Genomic DNA, 11,077 nt, shown 5'->3' with positions numbered 1-11,077 from the left:
CTTCCAGGATTTCCACTGCTGGTGTCTATTTAAAGTCGAGCTGTGCACCATGCTGGAATACTGCCAGCCAGGACCAGGTCGAGTGACCTGTCCTCACAACCTCTGAAGTCACTCGACCCGAAACGTTTACTCTGATTTCTCTCCACAGCTGCTGCCAGACCTGCTGAGCTTTTCCAACAACGTCTGTATTTGTCCCCATCCCTGGAGGTTGGCATCGATCACGCCTCACAATAGATTTATTCATGGAGGGAAGCAAGAAAGGAAGAAAGGGCACTTAAGAATCCCAGGTCTTACTGTGTTGGAAATGGAATATCACGTTTGTAAACGTGTTGCCACTTTACATCATCCTCTGCCTGATTGGCTGGCATTGCTACAAGAATGAAACTGCAAGAGACTACCTGCTCTCAACATCATTACTCTTTCCCTAACACTCACTGTAGCATCACATTTTATCATTTTCAAATATCAGATGTTATACAGCCTCAACCAGTCAACCAGCTCAGATCCTTTGAAAGTATGTGTCAATAAATCCTAACATTACAGTGTTCTATCTTGCTGAAGATAATTTTCATCAGCACCCATCTGTGATTCCTTACGGAGTTTTCTTCGACAGCATGGTGGGTCCAGCCTGGGTTCCAATGTGCGCCAGGGTGGCAGGGATCAGTTCCTTGAGCCCTGAGCTGTCAATTGGACCCAGTTAATTTTGTCTTAAATTCTCTTTTTTTATTCTATTATGTTATGATGGAAGCTCTTTTCTCCTGAATGTTTTTATTTCGTTATTTTTCTAATTTGTTACTATGAATTTGTACTTTTGAATTTCTGTAATGCGGGACATTCTTTTTTTTCTATTTTTTCTTTTCCTAAGAATTTGTACTCAAGAGTCTGTACCTAAGTACCAATGTACCTAAGATAGCACCCGAAGTAGTGACTTGTAAACTTTTTACTGTACTCATGTGTGTACATGTGACAATAAAGCTAATTCAATTTGATTTGATTCAATTCAGGTTATGTTCCTTATGTTCAATATCCTCAACTTCCTCCCCCTTAGAAGACTGCTGCTTCTTACCGAGTTCCTCAGCCTCTATGATGAATCTTGTTTGCCTACTCCAGTAGCGCAGCTCGCAGCAAGCTGGGGTTATATGGAACTCTGATCCGGAATGCCTCAAGTATCTAACTGAGCCCAAGTCCCTAGATGATGCCCCTGACTGACAGTGGGAACGTCACCCGACTGATAAAGTGCAAAGATGTGCAGGCTAGGTGCATTGGCCATGTGAAATTGCCCATAGTCTCCAGGGGTGAGCAGGCTAGGTGGATTGGCCATTGGAAATGCAGGGTTACAGGGATTGGGTAGGGGGTGGGGCTGCGTGGGATGCTCTTCGGATGGTCATTGTGGACTCGATGGGCTGAATGGCCTGCTTCCACACTGTAGGGATTCAATGATTCTATGACAACAGTCCTGCTGGACTTGGCTGAGACTGCTCTCCTAACTGGTCTGGCAGGCAGCATTGCCATGTCAGGCATCACTGAGCTCCAGAGGACAGTATTGAGTTGGTGAACTGCATTCTGTATTCTAATGTGTCGTAATGACGTGGTGAGGCTGGTGCGTGATCGATGCCAACCTCCAGGGATGGGGACAAATACAGACGTTGATGGAAAAGCTCAGCAGGTCTGGCAGCAGCTGTGGAGAGAAATCAGAGTTAACGTTTCGGGTCGAGTGACTTCAGAGGTTCTGAGGGCAGGTCACTCGACCTGAAACGTTAACTCTGATTTCTCTCCACAGCTGCTGCCAGACCTGCTGAGCTTTTCCAGCAATGTATGTTTTTGATTCTGATTTATGGCATCTTGTAGTTTTTTTCAATTTTCCATGAATGGGGAGCTAGGTGGCCAGTGCCCATGAAGTGTGCCCTGGGATGCTGGGGAATGCTGGTCTGGACAAGATGCCAGTAGACTCAACATCGAGTTCTCCAATTTCAAATAACCTCCCTCCCCATCCCCCAACTCCCTTCCCAGCCCTCCTGCTTCCTTCCACTCCTTCCAGCCACCAACCGGATTCATTGCTCCCATTGACCAACCAGTTCACATCCCCAACCTGTCTTCACCTATCTCCACTTCACCACCCTGGCCCCACCACCCTCTTTATCTGCAGCTCCCCCATATCCACTCCCAGTCCTGAAGAAAGGTTAGACCTGAAATATGACTTCTCCACCTCTTGATGCTGCCTGGCTTGCTGTGTTCTTCCAGCCTCCTGCCTGTCTACACTGGACTACAGCTGCTCAGACTTCACTTCAGGACTTGTTACCCTGTATTGCCTGAGAAGATAACAACTTGTATATAATTGTGGGTGGATTAGATAATAGTGAGATGCTGATACATATAAGCTCTTCATCACTGGCTACAGTATCCTTACCTGGTGATTAAACTTTTCGGTGAAAACTCACTTTTCTTTCTGGATGTCAAGAATCTCATTTTTCCACTCATGCCATGTTCTCCTCATTGTGTCACCTATTTCATTCAAGGGTTAAGCAAATTGCATCTTTATTGTTTTTTAATATCATATTGTTAGTCTTACCTCACAGCTACGAGGACAAAGTGAGGACTGCAGCTGCTGGAGATCACAGCTGCAGGTCAGGCAGCATCACGAAAAGTGTGGTGCTGGTAAAGCACTGCAGGTCAGGCAGCATCCTGCCTGATGAAGGGCTTATGCCTGAAACGTCAATTCTCCTGCTCCTCGGATGCTGCCTGACAGGCTGCGCTTTTCCAGCACCACACTTTTCCAGTCTTATCTCACAGCTACCTTTACAAAGCACATAAAAGAGGAAAGAGGAAATGAAGAGGGGAGCAAAGAGAAATTGGAATTTTCTGAACGCATTTTGAATCGTATGTGAGGATCAAAGCTGCATTAAAGATTATCTGTTATATTTAGATCGACGTTTCGGGCAAAAGCCCTTCATCAGGAACACGGTTTCCAGCATCTGCAGTCATTGTTTTTACCCTGTTATATTTAGATGTTCAGCATCTTTCAGTACTTTTCTGTTGAATGCTTTCCAAAATTGTTTCCTTTAAATAAAGGAAGCGATGTTACAAAGTCAGAATCATACTGACCGTCTCTGCTGTGAATGTATTACCTTAACTTTCTAAAATGCGTCAATAGGTTTTTGGTGGATCAATCCTCCTTAGCCCCACTCACTGCAGAATGTCAACACGACATCAGTGAAAGCTGTACTAGGAACGAAGCCTCCTTAGAAATTCCTGCCAATAACGGCCCTTTTGTTACCTCTGCCTGGATTAACTAGATTACTGCATTCATTGGCAGCAAAAGTGTAATGTGTTAGACAAATTGTGCCTGTCACAAAATCGTTTTGAATTAATAATTAATCAATTATTCATCAGACTCATTCATTATCCATCATTTGACAGGTTGATTTAAGGTGAGCTCCTTTCTTGAGAAGAAACAATTCTCCCAGTGATTTTGAATTACGTACAAGGATAAGAAAGCCAGTTACATCGCAGATCCAGATCAGTCTAAAAGGCCAAGCAGAAACTAGAACTCCCTGAAGACCAAAATGGCTCTTTATCCATTTGAACTTAAAGACACAAAGCTATATTGAGACATTCAGTCTGCTCTTTATTGAAGTTACACAATATGATATACTGTGTACGCTGAGGTAAACAGTGACATCTGACTCATTGTCACATTGAGCTATAAAAAGCATACAACTGCAATGAATGAAACAACAAATGAAAGTCTTTCAGAAACTTCATCACAACAATGTGAAATGACTGTGTGACGCATGTTAACCAAAATCCAAAATCACCTGGTCCCACCTGTTGTCCCTTTTCACAGTGCTCTCTGCGGTAGCACATGGTACAACCATTTTTTCTCCTGAGTAAAGAAAATGCATTAAATATGTCTTTGGTTGGTTGTTCCAATAAATTGATAGATTAGTTTCATGTCAGTGTGTTACTGTACATCAATATGTATAATTGTAAGAATGTACACAGTACTGTTTTGGTCTGAGATATATCCCAGTGAACATCAGTATATATCAGAATGGCATCATTCTGAAAACTGGTGCTCGTTCGTAACTTATTTAAATGTGATAATTATCAAATATTCCATTTTTCAATTTATAACTTTCAATTCCTCATAATAAAATTGGAGAGAATAAAAAGGCAATCAGTTCTTTTATTGAATTTATGTTTGACGTGTTCAAATGACATTGAATTGGCATTGAAATGTGGATCTGGCATTTTGAGTGATCCCAAAGCGAGAGGTAACTGGTCATATTGTGGTGACATGACCTCTTGTATACATTCCAGTTATTCCTTGAGGTGACTTCAAGCCTCTTGTGTGTGGTCACCTAACATTATTGAATGTAACACTAATTCAAGTCACTGTTACTGTTTTTGGAATAGTCTTCCCCTTACTTAGCTATAGCAATAATAGAGAAGTTTAAAGAAAAATAAGATTTGCATTTATATACCACTTTTCACAACATCAGGAAGTCCCAATGGACTCTACAGCAATTGAAGTATTTAATTGTAGGTGCTGTTGCAATTTAGGAACCTCTACACCTAAATACCAATGTGATTAGGAGCAGATAGTGCATCTTCCGAATGATGCTGGTTGAGGGATAATTACTCACCAAGATTCTGGGGAGATCCCCTGCTCTTCTTCCATACAGTGACACGGGGCCATTTGCATCTACCTGAGAGAGTAAGGACAGCAGTGGTTTAAAGTCTGCTATAAAAGATGGCACTTCTGACATTACAGCAATGAGTTTAGATTAGAGTGGTGCTGGAAAAGCACAGTAGGTCAGGCAACATCCAAGGAGTGGGTACAGCAATGAGGTTCAGTCTAAGCTTAAGTCACTAGGAACTGAATCCACAACCTTCCAACAGAGGAAAGATTCTTAAAAATCTAAACAATGTTTTTGCTTCCGGTGGCTAACATTAGCAGTCACATGGGCTATCCACTGATTTGGCAGTGCAACAGGCCATTTGGCTGAACTGGTCATTGCCACTGTTTATACAGAACATACATATCCACTACCCATTTGTTGCATACTTTTGCCGTTTATCTTTATTCTGTCCTGACTTGTGTGTTTTGTTTCACTCATTCTCGATATGAAATAGAGAGCATTCATTGGCTGTCACCAGTTACCATTAAGAAGGTTCCAATGGGTCCTTTTCTTGAATAATTCCTGTCCGCATGCTGTTGGACTGGAAAGGTTCCACAATCTATTTGGAAGGGCATTCCAGATTTTTGAAGCAACAATGAGAAAGGAATGCTGATATATCCTAGTCGGGATGATGTGACCAAATGCCAGTGCCTTGTAATATTTGTAAGAATTTCCCTTCCCCCAACAGCTACTAATCTTTAGTCTATGTTGTGAAATCCACTCAAAATGGCTGCTGTGGGTGAGAGTGGGATGATTCCTATCAGTGCTCTGAAGTTAGCATTTATTTTATGTTGAATTCTTGAAAGACTGGTTCTCCCATTCTCAAAGCAGATCTCTGAAAGATAAGGCACCATTGTATACCAATGACCTGGTAAAGCTGCTCAAGGCAATTTCTATTCCAGTTTAACCTTAAAAAGTCAGAATATAGGATGCAGAAGCAAGATTGGGCCATTCGGTCCTTCAAGATGTTCCACCATTTAATAAGATCTTGGCTGATCTGGTTGTGGTCTCAAGGCACAATTCACACAGCAGTCCAAACTCAGGAAGATAATAAGGTCACAAAACTCATCTATTGATAGGAATTCAGGAGAAACCAAGAGCTATATGGAGCCCACAGACTGGGGAAATGTGGTGTGCGCAGTTGCATTGGATTAAATGGGATACAAAATTTCAATTTCCCGGCAGTTGAGATGCAGAGACCAAATTGATGGTATGTTTGCAATGTGTCACACCTCAGACTGTCCTGTTTACAGTTGTAACATATTTCTTATTAGCATCATTTAGTTTTTAATGGCCATCAAGACAAAAGTCAGCAACTCATATGAAACCCGTGGCATCTGGCACATGCTGAAGTAAAAGTGGTGTACAGCAGTCTACTTTGTGCAGTTGTGCCTGAGGTTAGAGGTCAGTGTTAAACTCTGTGACACAAGGAAAAGGAGTAAGGGCTTGATTGGAGGCCTCGACTGGGAAGGCCCAAGTCAGGGCTGGGAAGCAGCATAGGTTGAAGACTTTGAATTGGGAATGTGAAATAGGAATGCCTTATGTCCTGAATGTAGCTACGGGTAGAGGGAATAGATACCAACCCATATGTAGACAAAGTGAGCTACGATAACAGTCCCTACCTTAAAGATATCACCAAGCGGCTTGATACTCTTACGTAAGACCAGCAAGTAATTGTTAGCTTGATCTCAAGGCTCTCTGGTTGTGATGGGCAGCAGGTCCAATGGATACTGGAAATTTGCCCCATCATACAGAATAGTATGCATTTTGTTAATAAAGACCCACCATTTATTTTGTAGAATCTTCGCATTCCTCTTATTTCTATGGATACAAGCCCAGTTGAACCAATCCCTCCTCAGAAGATTGACCTGCCATTCCTGGTGTCCGACAGTGAACATCTGTTGCAATTCTTCTACGGTAAGTCTATCCTTTTTTCAGTAGGGAGACCAAAACTGCATGCAATACTGCAGGTGTGGTCTCACCAAGGCCCTGTCTAACAACAGTAAGACTTTTCTACTTTTGAACTTAAATCCCCTTGTAATGTACGGTAATATACCTTCCTAATTGCTTTTTGCACTTGCTTATCTATTTTCATTGGCTGGACAAGGACACCAAGTACCTTTGTACATCCCACTTCCCAAAATATCATCACTTAATAATACTGTTGCTCTCTGTTTTTCATACCAAAGTGTATAACTTCATATTTAGCCATGTTGTGCTATATCTGCCATGTGCTTGGCCACTCTCTGAACTTGTCTAATCACTTTGAAGCCTCCAAGCATCCTCCTCACAAATCACAATTCTGCCCTGTTTTGTCCTGTTAGAAAACTTGGAACTATTGCATTTGGTGACCTCAGCCAGGTCATTTATAATATATACATTTTTCTTGAATAGCACAAGCACCAGTGCTTGCAATACCACAATGGTTACAGCCTGCCACTTGGAAAAAAGACCCATGTATTCACATTCTCTCTTTCCTTTCTGTCAACCAAGTCTTGATCCATGTCAATATCTTACCTCTATCCTATGTGCTTTAACTTTGCCCACTAACCTCTTATAAAGGACCTAATCAAAACCTTTCTGAAAATCTAATGCACCATATCCACTGGTTCTCCCATATCTATTCTAGTAGTTAAATGCTCAAAGAATGCCAGTAAGTTTGTTAAGCACAATTTTCCTATCATAAACCCATGTTGGCTTTGTTCAAATGTTCTGTTATTACTTCGTTTATAATAGACTCTAACACTTCTCCCACTCCTGATGTTAGGTTGAACTGGTCTGTAATTCTACTTTTTCTGTATCTCCCTTTTTAAATAGTGGGGTTCCATTTGCCACTCTTCATTCCATAGGAACTGCTCCAGACTCTATAGAATTTTGGAAGATGACCACTAATGCATCCGATATTCCTGGTGCCATTTTCATTAATACACTGGGATATGACCCTGGCAAGTGGTCATTAATTTCATTAGTTTTGCCAGCACTGTTTTCTTACTAATACTGATTTCACTCAATTCTGCCCTCTCACTAACTTGGTTCCCTCACATTTCTGGGAGTTCATTTGTGCCCTCTTTTGAGGACAGAACCATATATGTTCCTCTGTTTATTCACATATCCAGCTTAATTGCCTTTTCCAAATTGAATGATCTGCAAGAGATTTTCATCTTAACATTAAGCAGAATTACAGAATTGCTGCAGTGTTGAAGCAAGCCATTCTGCCTTTTGAGTCCAAAGAATATCCCACCTATACCAATCCTATTCCTGCAACCCTACATTTCCCATGGTTAGCCTGCACATCCCTGGACACTATGGGCAATCTAGCATGGCCAATCCACCTAACCTGAACATCTTTTTGGACTGTAGGAGGAAACCAGAGCACCTGAAGGAAACCCATGCAGACACGGGGAGAACTCCACACAGTCAATTGCCTGAAGGTGGAATCAAACCCAGGTCCCGGGCACTGTGAGGCAGCAGTGCTAATGACTGAGTCACTGTGCCACTCCAAACTTTTGGATAGGTATAAACCAACAGAAAATACATATATCTGAATGACCTGCAGACTCACTGGGACAATAATTGGCCAGTTTGGATTTAGCCTGCTTTTCAAAAAGTTTATGCAGTCATTTTGATGTCAGTTCAGAGCAGTTTTTATTTACTCATGGGTTTGTGAACTTGTTTCAGATTGGTCAGATGACCACTGCACCAGTGTAAATCATCATTTTTTGTCTTTTTTAAAACCAGTTTAGTCTTTGTGAGGCCCTGCATATTAAAATCAGACGATCAGAGTCAAAAATTGATCATCTAATTTCAACAACATAATTAACTCTGAAATACTAAGCCTCCCTTCCTCTGTCCACACTTGCAGCCTGATAGACTTTCGTCTGTTTCTGTTGTAAGCACAGGGCTAACTATTTATCATTACATTACATAAACAGGTCAAACATTGCACCATCTATTCAATTGTTATTTATTACATCACCAATGAATTCCTATTCTTTCATCCTACACAGACCGAAGCTCATCACCAACACTTAGTCAGAACTTTAACCCCAGAAAATTCGAATCACCAACTCTTTTGTGTAATTTTACAGCTGAAGGGATAAGCTTGCAAAATCATACTCACTTAGAGCTGACATTCCCTAACAGTTTATCCCAATATTAGAAATCCTAATGCTGTCTGTTCAGTCCGTCAATTGAATTTTGTATGTAAGGACATAGGAATTATTAGCCAATTAAAATAAATAAGGTCTATCTAATTGGTCAATTATCATTCTGATAGTCACATCATACAATGACAATGTGTCAATTGACTAATCATCGCAATCAATCTCTATCAATTAGTCGTCTCCAACAGATCCAGACATGAAGTGGAGGGAAAAATCCCAGTGGAGAAGAGATTTTCAACCTAAGATCTCTTATTCCTTCCAAGCAAAGTACCCATACTTAATAATGTTCTCAAATTACTCATGCACGATGTCTCAAACTGTTATTTTCTGAAACAAATTGTTGTAATTTATGTAAATTCCATGTGATTTCAATCAATATAAGCTACTTCCATAGTTTCCCTGGGGAGCCTGTTCCACAACTTGACCCTTCAACCACTAAAATAAGATTGAGTAATAAGCCCAGAATAGGAACAGGTGTAGACCATTCAATCCATTGAGACTGTTCTGTCATTCAACAAGATCAGGGCTGATCTGATAATCCCCAACTCCAGTTTCTTGCCTATTCCCCATCACCCTTGATTCTCATATTGATGAAAATTCTATCTCAGCCTTGAACATACTCCACAGGCCAGCCTCGACCATCCTCTAGAGTAAAGAATATTACAGAAAGTTCACTCAGCTGATTCTGGGCATGGAGGGTCTGTCTTATGGGGAGAGGTTGAGTAGGTTGGGCCTGTACCTACTGAAATTTAGAAAAACCCTGTGAGATAAGAAATTCCTCACCACCTTGATCTTGAGTTGCAAACTTTTATCCTGAGATTGTTCCCTCCTGTCCTAGACTGACCTACAAGGAGAAACAACTTCTCCACATCCACCTGTCAAGTCCCCTAAGAATCTTGTTGTTTCAATAAGATTGAAACTCGTTTTTCTAAATTTCAGTAGGTACAGGCCCAACCTACTCAACCTCTCCCCATAAGACAGACCCTCCATGCCCAGAATCAGCTGAGTGAACTTTCTCTGGACTGTCTCCTGAGGCTGGGACACTTTCTAGATCCCAAATCCATCCCCATGAAGAAACAGTAACTAGAATCATTACTTTGGCATGGAGACAGGCTTGCAGTCCTGTTAAAGTGGACAGGGACAGGCTATTGGAGCTAGAGCTGGATTCCCCCGACAGACTATCCAGCTGGAGAAAGAGGATAAGTAAGGGAGAGGGGGCTTCAAAGTCACAACACCCTTTCTTCAATTTTTCAACCTTTAACCATAAAAAGGTTCTTCTCAGTAAAGTGACTGCTGGGGAGTGGATGGAGGGCTCCTCTTCGTAGCAGCCAGTGGCCACTAGAGAATCCAGGGAGGCCTAGCATCCTCTCTTCACTGATCCTCTGCTTGCAGCACTGGTTCTCTGCCTGGGGCACTGGTTCTCTGGCTTGGGGCACTGTTCCTCTGCCTGGGGCACTGGTTCTCAGGTTTGGGCACTGGTTCTGTGTTCAGGAGCACTGATCGTGTGTGAATGCTGCAAACAGTTCCACCTTCCTAGTGCGGTGCCGAGATGATACAGTTCAGAGTGCATCCTTTCTTCTTGACAATCGTGGGTAGCATCATCTCCATCATCTTCGTAAATGAACAAAAACCCTGCACAATTTTCTGTTGTTATGGGAACAAGCTAATCCCTATATCCACACAATTCCTCCCACACAGTAGTATCTTGCAAAGACCCCAAAGTTCTTTGCTCCACTTTAGCCATCTGAAGGCAGAGCTAAAATAAACTTTAAAACAAAACATATAAAAAGATCTGCATGTTCTTCACTCACTTATCTCTCCCCATTAACAACTGACAGACTGGACATAAACTGATACAAGCAACCCTGGACACACAACAGGGTAACTCCAGGGGATTCTCTTTCAGTGCCACTGACTACCTGGTGTCCAGAGGAAGTACACATTGTCTACTTACCTGTTAATTAAATATTTGAAATGAAAACAGAATTCTGAGAGCACTTGGCACATGGAGGGCAATAGAAATCGAATTAAAATTAGTTTTATTGTCACATGTACTCAATGGAAAGTTTATAAGTCACTACCTACAGTGCCATCATTTTATGATGATTCTTAGGTGTATTTCAGAATAGTTCCAGATATGCAGGACATCTTTACAGAGCTCTTTAAAGATGTATGGGTTGTGGAAACACGTTACATGTAGTTTTGCTCACATCATTCATGTACCACCTAACA

At 41.6% G+C, this 11,077-nt stretch overlaps 1 long non-coding RNA gene across 1 annotated transcript; it reads right to left on the bottom strand.

Annotated features, from left to right (window-relative positions):
- Positions 1-3,815: 3,815 nt before the first annotated feature.
- Positions 3,816-8,887, bottom strand: LOC122563008. Its single transcript, XR_006315467.1, has 3 exons — positions 8,803-8,887; positions 4,647-4,709; positions 3,816-3,883 (listed from the first exon to the last, which is right to left on the bottom strand). It is a non-coding gene; the product is annotated as an uncharacterized LOC122563008 (long non-coding RNA).
- Positions 8,888-11,077: the final 2,190 nt, after the last annotated feature.

Source organism: Chiloscyllium plagiosum, chromosome 26 (assembly GCF_004010195.1).
Source record: "Chiloscyllium plagiosum isolate BGI_BamShark_2017 chromosome 26, ASM401019v2, whole genome shotgun sequence".
NCBI lineage: Eukaryota > Metazoa > Chordata > Chondrichthyes > Orectolobiformes > Hemiscylliidae > Chiloscyllium > Chiloscyllium plagiosum.
This window is presented reverse-complemented; position numbering and strand designations above follow the sequence as displayed.